This window comes from Capsicum annuum, chromosome 10, assembly GCF_002878395.1.
Source record: "Capsicum annuum cultivar UCD-10X-F1 chromosome 10, UCD10Xv1.1, whole genome shotgun sequence".
Lineage (NCBI taxonomy): Eukaryota > Viridiplantae > Streptophyta > Magnoliopsida > Solanales > Solanaceae > Capsicum > Capsicum annuum.
Window position 1 is genome coordinate 191,829,593 of NC_061120.1, and position 17,289 is coordinate 191,846,881.

A 17,289-nucleotide genomic window follows, 5' to 3' on the forward strand; every position below is an offset into this window, starting at 1 on the left:
ATATATATATATATATATATTATATATATATATATATATGTTAGAATTGTTAGTGGAGACAGTGTAAGCTATCTATTAGACTTTTCTATTTGCAAGTGGCGTTCTCATAGTATATTTTATTTATATTATTTCCTAATTTGCATCGATCTATGATACATACTGAGTACACGTATATCATACTCACCCCTATTGTACCCTTTGGGTGTTGATCCGAGTAGAAGTGCAGGATACAATAGCTAATTTTATGCAAATTAGAGCAGTGTTTGAGGTACTATATATTCTAGAGACTTGAGATCCAACTCCAAACCTCTTTTTATCTTAATTTCTGTCTTTATTTTAGTTTCAAAGATAGACTTGTATTTTTAGATTCTTTTCTGTACTAGATGCTCTTATGCTATGACACCAGATTTTGAGGACTTATGATATGTCTTTCAGAATTCCATTTTAGTCATGTTTTGTATTGGATTGACTTACTTCTATAAGTCTCACATTGGTTTATGTTATTTTCTACTTTGTTTTTTCTTTATCTATTTGGGTGATTAGCTTACTTAATAAGGTTGAGTTCTGATAAATACCACCATGACCTATTTTTAGATCATGAATAATTAATATCAGAGCAACTAGGTTCACTGGTCTCATAAGTGTAAGACTAGGTTGTCTAGTAAAGTTTTGCATATTGGTACATAGATGCCTGTATCCATCTTAAAGAGGCTATATGATATCTTCAGGAAAAAACTTCTCTAATTTGATTCTTAGTTGTACAGGTTATTCTTACCTAATGTTCTAACTTGTGTTCCACTCTTATTTGCGTGGATGGTAAGGACTAGTCTCAAGATGCTAGGGATGTTGAGCCAACACCTGAGGATGGGTCCCAGACTAGAGGGGAAAGTAGGGGTCGTGGATGGACCAAAGGTAGAGGATGGGCATGAAGAGCTGCCCCAATCAGAGAATATACTAGGAAGGCCTTTTTCAACCTTGAGGTTTTGTATTCCAGGGATGATTATTAGAGAGAAGATGCTAGATCAGCTTAGGTCCCATAGGGTTTAGTTGATACCCTAGTGCTTCAGGGTATTTTTATTTATCTCATGAGTCATTTAGATGGGGTTTCCTTGAGAGCACCTAGTATTCCTCAGACTTAGAGTGATATTCCACCGTTAGTGTTGGCATCTACTAATGTTATTCCTACTTTTGGGGTATAACCATTATTTATGGTACCCCCAGTTATGGATTCATTGCATGTCAGACTAATTATTCTTCTAGGTTCTTTTGGTATAGTTATGTCTTTTAATGATTTGAAGAGATTTGAGAGGTTTATTTGCTTGGGTCCATCTTTATTTAGTTGAGCTATTGGCGAGGATGCCTATGAGTTTTCGATTGATTTCTAGGAGAAATTACATTGTATTAGAATCCTAGAGTCTCATAGAGTTGCTTATACTACCTATTAGTTGATGGATGAGGCTAGGGATTGCTTGAGGTCATTTGCTAGTTATAGACCTCTGGGTTCTCCAACTATATCTTGGACTCAGTTTTCCAAGGCCTCCTTAGTGATATTTATACCATATAGATTGAAAGATCAGATGCGTAGTGAGTTTGATCACTTGGAGTAGGGATCCATTACTATTGTTGAGTATGAGGCCCATTCTCACACTTTATCCAGCTATTCAATTGCTCATATCTACATCAACTTTGAGAGGATTAAGAAGTTTGTAAAGGGATCGGATAGTACTTATTAGTTGGCTATAACTCAGATGGTAGTTTCAAGGGCTTCTTTCTAGAGTATTATTAAGTATGCCAAAATGATTGAGTCTATTATCTAGGCTACTTGGGGAAGCTCCAATAAAGTGCGTCATCTGGGTGATTTTAATGGACACACTTCTTAAGATAGAGTTTTATCTAGTAGAGGTTCTTATGTTTATCATGTTAGGACAATTCAGTCCACATTGTAGGGACTAGGTGGTAGACTTTTAGGTTCTATGACCTTTAGTAACCAGGTGCTAGGTCATACGGGTGGAGGTTATAGGATTGGTTCTTTAGGCCAAAGTTGTCATTCTAGTTCATCCACACATTTTCAGCTTGGTTAGGTGGTAGAGGATATTTTATATATGAGTTTGTCCATGTGGCTAAGGATTTCCCATGACATGTATATGGATCCATTCAGCAGAAAAGAGTTCTAGGCTCCAGTTTTGTCCTACTTTGATTTCTGTAGTGAGAAGTGGTTCATAGAGTGGTAGAGATAATGATAGAGGAGCTAGAGGTAGAGGAAGGTGTACTCTTAAATATGGCCATCAGGTTATTCAGCTAGGGATCTGATTGTCTGTGTTACGCTATACCAGGGATACCCGAGGCAGATGCTTGTAATGTAGTTATTACAGTTATCGTCCTAGTTTTCTATAGATCTACTTTTGTGTTATTTGACATCGGGTCTATGTTCTCCTATGTGTTTTCATATTTTACTTTTGGTTTTGATGTTTTGCATAGGCGTCTTTCTATGCCTCTTCATGTTTCTACCTCTGTAGAAGATTTTTTAATGGTAGATTGGGTGTATCGATCTTATATGGTTACCTTTGTGGTTCATGAGACTTGGGTTGACTTGATTGTCCTAGACATAGTTGATTATGATGCTATCTTAGGTATCGATTGGTTAGATCCTTATCATGCTATTTTGTATAGTTATGCCAAGAACATGACCTTATCTACGCTAGGTGTCCTGAGGTTAGCTTAAAAGGGTATGCTTAATTTGGGTTTGAAGGGTGTTGTATCTTTCTTGTGTACTATTGCATAATAGAGATGGGGTGTTTGTCTTATTTGTCCCATGTTTGTGATACTAGTGTTGTCTCATGATGTCACCCAAATTATACCTCTCAAAAAGTATAAAGCAGTCGTTAAACAAATATAGAACCCAACTAGGTTGGGGTCGATCCTATAAAGAATAGGCCAAATGTCTGTCAAGAGTTTGCTGATGTAATTAGGAATTACATAAATAAAAAAGGGGGGCTTTTGTAAAAGTTAGTGTAATAGTAACGATTGTTGGTTAATTGGATTGTGATCAATATGAGATGAGCACTAGGATTGTGTTCCCCATGACTTCATAACTCCACAAACTATTCATGCTTAGCAGACTATCCCAATGCCTTACATGTAAAATCTAACAAGATATTTATTACCCAACCATCTCTCGACCTAGGTTTAGATAAATTTCTCTCATTTTCTCTCAGACTCAGAGCGCCACATTACTAATCCTTATTTTGTGATCTTAGATTAACTATCCTGGTTACAACTCAAGTTAATTAGATGAAGGTTGGTATCTTCAAATTACTATTTTTATATCTCTCTTGGTCAAGTTTAGAATACAGGTGAGTTTCTAACATTGTCCATTGCCAAGAAAATAATCAAATCAAAGAAAATACTAATAGATGTAAGGACACTAGTCTAGAATGACTTTGCACATAACCTACTTTGTTAATTCATCATGGTTCCCACAACCTTAGTTATGAAGTTTAGATACTCATGGTCGTAAGCACACATGAAGATCATTGATGAAAGAATAATATCAAACTTACAACAATAAGATGAAAAATTGACATCTCAAATGACTAGGAACTCAACATACCAATGTCAATGACTCCAAGATCAATAATATATCTAAGAACCTCAAAGTAATATAAATAGTGTATAAAGTGTGTATTCTTATGATAAAAAATCAAGGGAGTATTTCTAGATACAATATGAATCTTATCCTAAACTATGTAGGAAAAATAAGTCGGTGGCATCCAACGTCTCGTGGGTTAGGTCATGGATCAGACCCATAAGTCATGGCTCTCAATCGTGGGATTTAGAACTGACTTAACTATTCAGTATTTGACTCACACCTTCTATAAACGAGTCATGGATTGCATACGTAAGTCATGGGTCCCCTTGTGGAACTCAAAAATTTTTCTTTCAGCTTCAGAACTCAAGTCACACCCTAACTCACGAGCCATTGGTACCACCCACGAGTCGTGGGTCACCAATTTAGTAACTCTTCATCCTTATTTCTTATTTTTAGCTTTGAACCTATTACCTGCAAAATCAACACATAAACACATCATATCCAACAACAATACCTAAGTTCTTGCAATTTTTTTTGTTTTAAGCATCGAAAATACCATAAAACCGTGACACATCACTTCACCACCTACTATGAATTCTATTCGGGTTGTTCATGAGTTCATGGATGTGTTTCCTACGGACTTTCCTGGTATGCCTATGAATCATGATACTGATTTTACTATAAAGATAGAATGGAGCACCAAGCCTATTTTTATTTCTCCCTATAGAATGGTACCGATTTAGCCAAAAGAATTAAAAGAGTAGTTGCAAGATTTATTAAGTAAAGGATTTAGTAGACCTAGTATATCTCCTTAGGGTGCTCTTGTCTTTCTCATGAAGAAAAAATATAGTTCTATGCATATGGTTATTGATTATAGGCAGTTGAATTGAGTGACGGTGAAGAACAAGTATCATCTTTCTCGTATGATCTTTTATAATAGCTTTAGGGTGTTTTAGTATTTTCCAAGATTGATTTGAGATTCAGGTATCACCAGTTGAAGATTAAAGCTTCAGATGTTCCAAAGATGGCCATTATAAGTTCTTGGTCATCTATTTTGGATTGACTAAAGCCCCTACAACGTTCATAGAGTTGATGAATTGAGTATTTCGAGCATATCTCGACTCTTTTGTGATTGTATTTATAGATGACATTTTGGTTTAATCCAAGAGTAAGGTCGACCATGTGAAGCATTTGAGGATTGTAGTTTAGAGTTTGCATGATAAGAAGTTATATGCTAAGTTTTTCAAGTATGAGGTTTGGTTGAATTCTATCTCTTTCTTAGGTCATTTGGTGATCAAGAATGGTATTAGGATTGATCCGGTCAAGATAGCAATAATTTATTATTGCGCTAGAGCTACTTATCCTATCGATATTCTAAGTTTCATCGGTTTGGTAGAGTATTATCAGTGTTTTGTAAAGGGTTTCGCATCTATTATGGCTTCTTTTACCAAATTAACTTAGAAAAAAAATGGTTTATTAGAGATTGAATGTGTGTGAGAAGAGCTTCTAAAATCTTAAAGAGTTGTTGACTTCGGCTCCTATCTTGACTTTGTCCAAGGAGGGTGTGGATTTTACTATGTTTTGTGATGTTTTTGGTGTTTTTCTGGATGTAGTGTTGATGTGGGAGGGTAAGGTAATTGCTTATGCCTCTTATTAGTTGAATACTCATGAGACAAATTATCCTACCCATGATTTAGAGTTGGCAGTCATAGTTTTTGTGTTGAAGTTGTGGCGTCATTACTTGTATGGAGTTCCTTGCGAGAGTTTCTCAAACCATCATATCTTTCAGTACTTGTTCAGATAGTGAGATCTTAATATGAGGCAGTGGTGTTGGCTTGATTCGCTTAAGAATTATGACCATACCATTTTGTATCACCCGGGCAAGGCTAATATAGTTGTAGATTCCCTGAGTAAAAAGTTAACTAGTATGGGGAGTTTAGCTTATCTCCTGACCTAGGTATGGCCTTTAGCCTTGGAGGTTCAGTACTTAGTTAAACAGATGGTTAGGCTTGATATTTTGACACTTGGGTGTGTTTAGACTTTGTTTATACTAGATCTTTCTTGATGGAGAAGATTCGAGGTCACTATTTTGATGATGAGAGTTTGAGAGTGATTCGAGATAAGGTGTTAAGTGACGAGGCTAGGGCGGAATCTCTTAATTCTGATTGAGAATTAAGAATCAGAGATTGAGTTTGTGTAACGAGATTTTATCGATGGGTAAGATTGAATTTAGAGAAAGCACATTGTTCCACATATTCTGACCATCCTTATCTGACCAATATGTATCTTGACTTGAAGTAGCATTACTAGTGGGGTGGTATGAAGAAGGATGTGGCAGACTTTGTAGCTCATTTCTTATGTTTTCAGCAGGTAAAGGTCAAGCATCAGAGGCCGGAAGGTTTTCTTCGGAGATTACCCATTACTGAGTGGAAGTTGGAGCAGATCACTGTGGACTTTATGAGTGGGTTGCCTCGTGCTTCTTGCGGTTCTGGCATCATTTGGGATATCGTGGATTAGTTGACCAAATAAACCTATTTTATCCCTATTCATATTTTCTTCAGTGCTGAGAGATTAGCTTGTATCTATGTTAGTGAGATAGTTCATCTTCTTAAAGTACTTGGTGCCATTATTTCAGATAGAGGCTCAGTGTTCACTTATACCTTCTGGTTGATTTTTCAGTAGGAGTTTGGTACTCAAGATGACCTTAGCATAACTTTTCACCCCAGATCGACGGCCAGTCCGAGTGGACTATTCAGATTTTGGAGGATATTCTTTGTGCATTTGTTATGAACTTAAGAGACCAGTGAGAGAAACATTTTCCCTTGATGGAGTTCAATTATAATAATAGCTAGCATTTGAGTATAGAGATAACCTCTTTTAAGGCATTATATAGTATCCATTATCGATCTGCTCTTAATTAGTCTGAGACATCAAAGGTTAGACCCTGTGGTACCGACTTAATTCGTGAGTTTTGAACAGGGCTTAGGTGATTTAGGATAGGCTTTGGGTAATCCAAAGTAGGCAAAAGAGTTATGCAGATCGTAGGTTTTTTTTCTTGAATGTTAGGATTGGTTATCAAATCTTCCTTCATGTTTCACCTATGAAGGGCGTTATGAGGTTTGCAAAAAGAGAAAATCTCAGCCCAAGGTACATTGGACCATTTGAGATTCTTTAGACATTTTGAGATGTTTCTTAAGAGTTAGCCTTACCTAAAGACTTTTCTGTCATTCATCATATTTTTTATGAATCTACACTTTGGGACTATATTCTAGATGAGTCTCACGTGCTTCATTGGGACTTGATTTAGTTAGATAAGAGATTGTCCTTTGCAGAGGATACGATCTCAGTTATAGCTAGAGATGCTATTCGATTGGGTTCTAGAGATATTCCTATGATTAAGGTTTATTGGAGATATCGTCCTATTAAGGAGGCTACTTGAGAGGTCGAGTTCGACATGGGTAGTAGTTACCCTTAATTTTTTATCAATTCAGGTATTTCTCTGCCTTTTAGTTCGAGGAAGAACTAGAGTTTTAGTGGTAGATATTGTAATGAACTAAATTTGTGAATTTGATTTGACCATTTTTCCCGTCCCTGTAGTTGCTACATATTGATTTAGGATTTTGAGGATGGTTGGTATTATTTTTAATGTAATCAAGTATAATTTGTTTGAGTAGGTTGTTTTTAGAGGTTTGACAAGCCATATAGTTGACTTTGATCGACATTTGTTGCTCTGAATGGCGGATGGCAATTTAAACTAGGCCAGCATATCTGAAAAGCTGATCTAGGTTAGTAGCATGGTTGGTTCGCATTTGGGATATTTAGCTAGTATTTTGACTCTTCATTTGAAATATGGTGAAAATAGGGGTCGTAGAGGTTAATTTAATGAAAATAGTCTTTTTTGAAAATCCAACATCGCCATTGACATCAGAACATTGAAAATAACCTAGTAGCATAATTCGTTTGCTTTCACGAGATTCTGAACGAATCCCAAGGGTTCGATTAGAAATTTGACATTTTATCCAAGCTGTTGATTGTATTGCTATCTGGTGTAGCCTCTTAAGATACCAACGATTGTTTTAATGGTAGATGCTTAGCAGTAGCCACTTTATCGATATGGCATCGTTTATGTGATAGTTGCTTAAGCGGTAGTTGTTTTAGCAGCCAAATATCGCTTGAGTGGTAGCCGCTTTAGCGGTCATGCATCTTTAAGACATGGATTACTTAGTCACTTTAGCAACCTTTTACCCTCTTAAAGGGTGGTAGCTTAAGCAGTCAATTAGTTGCTTAAACGACCATCTCTGAAATAGTATGTAGGTCTAACTTTTATATTTTCTATACCTTTGAACTTCGGGTTTGGGTGATTCTTGAGGATTTATTCACCATTTGAGCTTGGATAAGATCCAAAATCTTATTCATATTATTTTCATTGATTATATCATTATAAAATATTTTAAATCATGTTTTCAAAATGAAAATTTTGATTTTTTACCGATAAAGCTTTACAAAGAGTTTTCTTCAATTTAGACCCTGTTTTCACCCATTTACGCATGAATTTTCTCCTTTAAACTCCAATAACCTTGAAAAATATTTTTTTAAAACAGAACTCTAGTTTTACCCTTTTTATTTTTGAACTCATTTTTTGAATTTATTTTTGATCCAACCTAAATTTGGGAAATATGAGAATTGTTTGCCTTCTTTTAATATGCAGATACTTTATTTGAATACTGTAGTTGATTTTGAGGTTGTTTGTAAGGACAAATCTCCTTGGTTGAAGCACTTTAGATTGAAATTTCATCGTTTCGAGGTATGTTATGACTTAATTTCTTTCAAATTAAGTTGAATAGTTAATATATAAGTAACACATTCTATGAGTTGGAGAAAATAACTATGAGGTTTATATTTTGAGATTACTTTTACTGTTGTGTGCAACTATGGGGGATTATATTCTGTTGTGATTGATTTGTGATATATGATATTGTGTATTGCCTGGGTGGAGGATTTAATTGACATCATTGGTTTTATATGTGTATTTATATGCCTTTATTCTAGATATAACGTCCGTACGAGGGCTTATTTTGCAAATATTGGTCTTATTTGAGCATTGGTTACCTTTATCATGATATAAAAACATGCATATTTATTCCATTGGCACCTAAATTGAGTTGATAATCATGATTTGTGGACGTACTGAGTTGATTTTTTGACTCACTTATATATATACATTTTGGATGGATTGAATATGATTATATTGAGTTAATTGTCTGCATTACATCCTACTCCATATATATACATTGAGAAACACAATTTTTGAAAGAAAATGAGACACTTTTATGAAAATCCTCTCCATGAACATGATTTGGAGAGGTGAACTGAGATTGAGATTGAGATATGAGATATAGTATATGGGTTCGGAACCACTATGAGTCCTACCTGAGAGTTGCAAGCTCAGTGAGTGTATACAGAAAGTCATACAAACCATTCATCCCATCTACATTTCATTGCATTTTGATATGCATATTTCATGAATTCTTTAGTTTTCTTGATCTATGTTTAGTTTCATTATAACCTTCGATTCCATATTGCTTTTGTTTTTGTATGTCTATATATTAGAACTGTTAGTGGAGATAGTGTGAGTTACCATTAAGGGACTTTTATGCTTATAGCTGACATGCCCATAGTATATTTCACTTATCGAATTTCGTACTTTGCTCATTCGGCATATGATACCTAATGAGTATGCGTGGATTATATTCACCCGTGTTGTGGCCTTTTGGTATGAATTCAAGTACGTATACAGGATGTGGTAGTTGATTTCATGCATATTGGAGTGGTTTTCGAGGTACTAGGTTCTCTAGGGATTTCAGAGCCTACTCCGGACCTCCTCTTATCTTACTTTATGTCTTTATTTTGGTTTTAGAGACAGACATGTAATTTTAAATCCAGTTATGTACTAGATGCCATTACACTATGACACCAGATTTTGGGGACAGATGATATTTCTTTCAGAGTTTCATTTTAATTATGTTTCATATTGGCTTGACTTCATTCTAGTAGAATTATCTTTGTTTATGTTATCGTTGATTACATTTTTTTCTTTATCAATTTGATTGATAGGCTTACTTATCAAGGCTGATCCGCAATAAGTACTATCATGACTCACTTTAGGATCATGACAGATCGACTTCAGAATGATGCCATACTATAAAAATCACAATCTACACATGATTATGAGTAAGGTGATACCCGTATAAATAATTAAGATTTCAAGCCAAAAATCAGGTCATAATTCGATCTATGGTATGCACTATCAAATTTAAAAATTAAACTTGCAACTACCTTCCTCGTAGGACAACAAATGCATGCTCAAAATTTGAGCAAGGACAGGGTCCAAAATAAGGCTTAAAATGGCCCACAAAGTTTCAAGAAATCAAGAACTAAACTTAAAATTTTACAAAATTTAGGATGAATTAGGACATAACAAGAGTAGGAAATTACATTTTAAGTGCGGAATTTACATAACTTAACTTAATCAGGTGATAAATCCCCTAAACCAGCTCCCCTTAGCTCAGAAATAAGATCCTAAGTTGCAACACTAGAAAGATGGACGAAGTGCCAAATATATGTTTACTACCAATAATGACCGCAAATGCGGCCAATGATTGCAAAAATGGTTGCATCAAAAGTGTCCAGTGGTAGCAAAAGGTGTACTAGGTGCTATTGCACCAAAAATTTTCCAAGTCAAAAGTACTCTCTGTTAACCCCACACTCTCACTATGTGTTTTAATAAAGACAAACTAATAAATAAATATCTTGCATGATACACCAAAGATATAAAAGATCAAAAGAGACTTCGGAATCGAAATCAATTCAAGATATCTAAGAATATCTGCAAAAGGAAGCAAGAATGCAATAACAAGACGGCTGGCGCCAAACTTGGAAAAGCATCAATCACAGGATCACCTCAAGATATCCAAGAATATCTCACAAAAGAAAGCAAACATCCAACAACAACATGGCCAGAGCTAAACTTGGGAAGGGTATCAATCACCACAGGAGCAAAAGGAAAGAAGATCGCATCCCCTACATGGATATATCTTATATGGACGTGTATGAGTGTCGTGTATGGACATATCTGATACGGACATACTATATGATATCATTCCTCAATCAAGGGATCAATTCAAATCCTTTATTGGGATGAAATCTCTTGGGTTTCCTTCCAAAGAAAAGAAGTCGAAGCAGTTGAAGAATATAAAAGAAAGGACTGAAGATTAAAGCATTTGCGCAACTTCAAGAAAGAATATCTTAATCTTAGTCTCACAAAGCTTTGTACTTCCTAGTCTATAATAGTTATATGTAGAATAATATCGAGTCAACTTTGTAATACAAACTGAGGATGTGTCACAAGATCTGAAAAATAAAATAAGTCTTCGGAACTTGTTCATCACCATTGTACTCGAGCTCCACTTTGAGAAAGATCTAAGGAAACTTTGAAACCCAAGGGGACTGGAAGTAGGAACCACATTGGTGTTCCGAACCAGGATAAATCATTGTGTTCTTATTTCAAGTTGCTTATTTTCTCATCTCTTTATTTAAATCTAATATGTTTTGTGAAGTATATTGATTTGGAGGTAAGTCAACTAAGAAAACTCATCAGTCGACTCAAGGAAATTTGCAATTCACCCCTCCCCCTCTTGAATTTCAATTGGTATCAGAGAAGGTCTAGCTAATAGTGTTTCTTAACCGTACATGAGCAAAGATTAAATGGCAAACTACCGAATTTCTGGTGCTCTCCTTCAAGACGACCACTCCTCTACAAGACTACCATATTTCAATAGACAACACTACTCCTATTGGAAGAACAAATTTAGAATCTTCGTACAATCAAACAACTTTCAAGCATGGGTTGTCATTAAGAAGGGACCAAAGCCAATCCCAGGACTCAAAGGAAAAGCAAAAAGACAAGGAAAAAGCCAAAGAATTAAGCAATACTAATATAGAAGACCTCAAGAACTTTGAAGTCATTAAAGAGCAACAAGAGGTAATTCAAACTAATGCACAAGATATAAGCTTACTTCTTTGTGCAGTAAGCGGAGAAGAATACGATAAAATATCAACCTGCGAGATCGGAAAAGAGATGTGGGATAAATTGGAGGTAAGTCATGAAGGAATCACCAAAGTCAAGGAGTCAAAGATTGCTGCCCTAGTCAATGAATACGAGTTGCTCAAAATGGAAGAAAATTAGAACGTTGAATCAATGTTTGCCAGATTCAGCAAAATTGTATGTGAATTAAAATTATTAGGGATGATCTATTCACATAGCCTACAAGTCCAGAAGCTTTTTAGAAGCCTCTCTAAAGTATAGGAAACTAAAGCTTCTATTCTAGAATACGGAGACCTTCACAACATAAAATATGATGAGTTACGAGGCAATCTCGTTGCATATGAACAAAACTATATCAATAGGTACAACAAGAAAGAAAAGAAGAAACCAGTAGCCTTCAATGACGTACCAACTAAAGAGGAACATTTTTAGGAGAATCCAATTGCGAAGGAATGACTCTTATACATCAAGGAGTAAGGAAAGTCCTGAAACTAAGTCAGCAGAGATCCTAAGGAGTCAGAAATAATGATTCCACAAGAAATGATGATTGTTGCTATCACTATGAAAGTCCAGGCCACTTTAAACAAAATTGTTCAGAATTAAGAAGAAAATCATCCAAAAAAAATAAAAACTTTGGAGCCTAGAGTGATGAAGATGAAACTGAAGAAAAAATAGAAGAACCCAACATGTGCTTCACGGAAAAAAGTGAATCAAGCGAGGTAAGACCACACGACTGTCATAATTGTAATATTCTTGAATTTAATTTAGTTATGATAACCGACGAGCTTCAAAAAGTTATGGTTGAATACAATAAACTTGCTCAAGAGAAGAAAAACTAGGAAGCTCGACTTAAACGAAAACTTGAAAAGGAATGAATAAACTACCAAGTTGAAATTGAAGCATGTCAAATTGAAATTGACTTACTTCAAGAAGAGCTTGATGATGTAAAAATGCAATCGAATAGCATTAAAAAATCACCAAGACACAGTTTCGTAGGATCAAATTCTTTTAAAACCAACTCAAGTTCCTCATCAAGATCGTTTAAATCAGCCAAGACGTCTTTCTCCTTTCAAGGACCTCTCTGCTATACTTGTGGATAGAAAGGGAACAAATCAAATAGCTACAGGCAAAATCCTAAAGGTGCTTAGGTTTGGAGGCCTAAAGAAAGTACATCTAACCCGCAAGGACCCAAGACCACTTGGGTACCTAAACAAAATTAATTTTCTTATTTTGTAGGAAAATGTCCGCAAAAGCTATAAAAAGGGAATGTGGGTCATCGATAACAGATGTTCCAGACATATAACCAGCAAGAAGGAAAAGCTTTGTTTTCTGAAGAAAATAGAAGGAGGATCAATCATATTTGGTGATAATGCTAGAGGCAACGTCATCGGAGTTGGCTCAGTAATGCTCAACTCCTCGTGTGAACTTGTTGAAGTATATCTTGTAGATGGAGTCAAACATAACCTACTCAGTATTAGCCAACTGTGTGACGCTGGATTTGGAGTCTCCTTTAAAGCTAAAATTTGTTCCATCAAACATGATAAAAGAGATATTTCTATTATCGGTGAACGTGTTAATAATATTTATGTCCTAAATAGTCCTGATTTTGCTACTTTAACCTGTATCACTATGCAAACCACTGACACTTGGTTATGGCACAGAAATCTTGGGCTTGCCAGTATGCATATCATTGAGAAATTGTCCATACTAGAACTGGTGAAAGGTCTACTAAAACTCAAGTTTGAGAAGGATCATATCTGTGATGCCTGCCAATTGGGTAAACAAACCTGGACATCATTCAAAGTCAAAGACATTGTCTCTACTACCAAACCATTTCAAACAATCCACATGGATTTGTTTAGCCCTACTAAGACCATAAGAATTGGTAGGAAAAGATATGTTTTTGTTATTTTTGATGATTATTCACATTTTACCTAGGTAATGTTTCACGCTCATAAACATGAGGCTTTCACGAATCTTGAGATTTTTTTTAGGAAAGTACGAAAAGAAACAAGACATTTCATCACCTATGTACAGAGAGATCATGGAGGAGAATTTGAGAACAAAACTTTCGAGGAATACTGTGCTTAGGGGTGGCAATTTCAGCCCATATTTGTGAAAAGAGTCCATTTAACCCATATTTATTTAATTGGGTCACTCATATTTCAAATGGGTAAATATGGAGTCCAACTCATTTTAAAGTTCATACAAATATGGACAAAATGGGTAAAATATGGGTATCCATTTAAACACAAACATCACCCACATATGCTTAAAATTTTAATTTTTTCTTGGGAGAATACTCATAAAAATACCTAAAGTTTGACCAGATTACCAGTTGAGCTTATTGAACTTTGTGGGGGTCCTATTACACATCTATACTTTTTTAAGTGGAATTAATTCCCCCCCAAACTTTTTTAAAGTGAAATTAATTTCCCCCGCAAAGTTATACCCAATTTTGACGTTGGAAACATAGTACACGCGCTTGTCTTCTGAATTTTATCACTTTTCAATATTTTTTCACCATTATAACCATATTAAAGATTTCATAACTCAAATTCCTTCTATAAATAAAATTTCAAATTATTTCATTGAGTCAATTACAAATTTCAAGTCCAAAAAACTGGAAATTCAAATTCAAATATCAATTTTCGACTATTCAACACAACCTGTGGCACATTGAATGCAATGAAATAGGAAATTGGAAACTAGAAATTGAATTTGAATTAAAGTATATAATTGAATTTGAATTTGAAATTATTCAAAGTTTCAAATTGAAAACTTTATTCAAGAATTATTCAAATTTGCTTCTAGTTTCGACGAATAATTTTTTTACCTCTCTTAGTGGATTTTCTTTTTTGATTTTCCCCTTAGTTGGTGGTTGGTCAATGATGGTTGGTTGGTGGTGGCAATGGTGGGTTAAATTTTGTCATTTTGATGAAATTAAAGATGATCCATTTGGGGTGTGTGTTGAAATTGAATCAAATTGATGTAATTGAATTGGGTGTGTTGAATATGACCATTTGGGTGTGTATGTGTGTGATGAAATTGTATTCAATTTCAATTAAATAATGGACCAACCATTGTTGAAGACTCCATTGTTGGAAAGAATAAAGAAAGAAGATAGAAGAGAAGAGAGAAGAATGAAAAAATAAATAAAAAATATAAAACTTTAAAAACTTAAAATTTAGGGGTTGTTTGGCAAAAAAAGAGTTTTTAACGTTTTTTAATAGTTTCACGCGCTCAATGCGTGTGACTAACACGCAATAGGCAAGTGGCAGATATATGCCATTAAAATATGAAAAAAAAAGTCTGGGGGGTAATAGGACCCCCGCAAAGTTCAGTATGCTCAACTGGTAATCCGGTCAAACTTCAGGTGTTTTTGCGAGTATTCTCCCTTTTTTCTTGTCTTCTAGTTTTTTTTCTTTTCGTTTTTTCTTTCTTTTTCCTTTAATTTACTTTTTTTATTTTTCATTTTTTTTGTTTTTGTTTTTTACGTTTTCATTTTCTACTTGTTTCTTATATTTCTTTTTTCCTCTCATTTTTTTCAACTATTTTTTAATTTTTTAATTTTTATTTCTTTTTTCTTTGTATTCTTTTTTTTGTTTGTTTTCCCCCTTCTCATTCTTATTTCATCATTTTTGTCAATTTATTTTTATATTTTTTCTCATCTTTTTTTTGTTATTGCATTTTATATTTTATATCTTTTTGATACTTTATATTTATTTGTATCATACTATATATTTCAAATAGATTTATTATTTGTATTTGAATAGTTTAGTCATGAATATGTATAATTTATCATTTGAATTAACAAGTATATGAATTAATTATATTTGCTTGAGACCTACATGGGTTAGTAAACATAAGCTTCTAATTATCTCATTTAGCCTATACAATTCATAGCATCTCTTACCAATTAAATATAATTCATAGTCTCGCTCCTTTATTTTCTTTTTTTTTTTCTATCTTTTTTTTTTTTTCTAGTTTTTTTCCTTTTGTCGTTTTTCCTTTAATTTAATTTTTTTTCTTCTTCATTTTTTTTGTTTTTTCCCACTTATTTTTTACTCGTTTCATACATTTTTTTCTTTCTCGTTTTTTCCATCAATTTTTTTATTTTTTCATTTTTATTTCTTTTTCTTCGCATTCTTTTTTTTTTATTTTCATTTTCCCCATTTCATTCTTGTTTCTTCATTTTTCTTCTTTTCTTATATTCTTTTCCTCATCTTTTTTGTTGTCATTGCATTTTATATTTTTATATTGTATATTTATTTGTATCATACTATATATTTTAAATAAATGTATATTTTGTAATTGAATAGTTTAGTCGTGAATATGTATAATTTATCATTTGTATTTATATATAAATTAGTATATGGATTAATTATATTTTCTTGAGACTAACATATATAAATATACAATGTATCATTCAATACAAATGTATCATTAATATTTGTATATCAAATTTACTATTTATATTTGTATATAAACAAATATCATTTGTATGCGTATGGTTCAAATTTTATAAACACAAGTTTGAAGTATAAAAAATAAATACAAATACAATTATATTAATGAATATAAAATTATATATGTTCAAAAAATACAAATATAATAAGAGATTATGATATTTTTATTATCATACAAAAATTTTAAAAAAAAAATAGAAAAAAAAACTAAAAAGAAACAAAACAAGAAAGAGAGCAGAAGTTAGAGATGCAAGAGAAAAAAAAACATAAAGAAAGAATTGAAGAAAAAAAATGCAAAAAAAGATCAAAAAGAAAAAAAGAATAAAAAAGGGAAAACGAAAAAGAAAAAAAAAGAGAAAGAAAAGGTGAAAACAATAAATAAATAAAAATATAAAATACAACCAAAAAGGAAAAAAAATGAGAGAAAAGGAGTAAAAACAAAAAAAAAATGGAAAAAGAAAAAAAGGAAACTAAAAAGGGTGAAGGAAAAAGTAAAAAAAAGAAAGAGAAGTAGCGGCTAGATAGAGAAGAGAGAAAAGAAAAACGAAAAATAAAAATAAAATAGAGGCTAGAGATAGAAGAGAGAGAAAAAAGACAAAAAAATAGAGAAAAAAAACAAAGAAAAGCTATAAATTGTAATTTTGTAAGTTAGGATAAAAGTACTCTCATTTTGCTGAAACCTAGGTTATTTTTGTAAGTTCCTGTTGTTATTAGGGGTGGGGAGTTGGGGTAGGGATGTGAGGGTAATTTTTTTTTTTTTGGGGGGGGGGGGGGGGGGGGGTTAATTTTTTTTAAAAGAAAAATTTTTTTCTAGGGGGGGGGGGGGGGTGGGAGGGTAGGTAGGAAATAAAAAAGTCAAATTGATAGGCATATAAAAGTTATAAGTTTTTGGCTTTAGGAGTTAAAGTGGGTAACAACCATTTTTACCCAATCCATATTTGACCAAATTCATATTTACCCATATAATATATCAGTGGACTGCATCTAATCCATTTAAGCTCAATATATATTCAATCCATCCAAATCCAATCCAATCTGCCCATTTACCACCCCTAACTGTGCTCAAAATAGATACTCTCAAAACTTCTCATCATTTCTGTGTCCTCAACAAAATGGTGTGGTGGAAT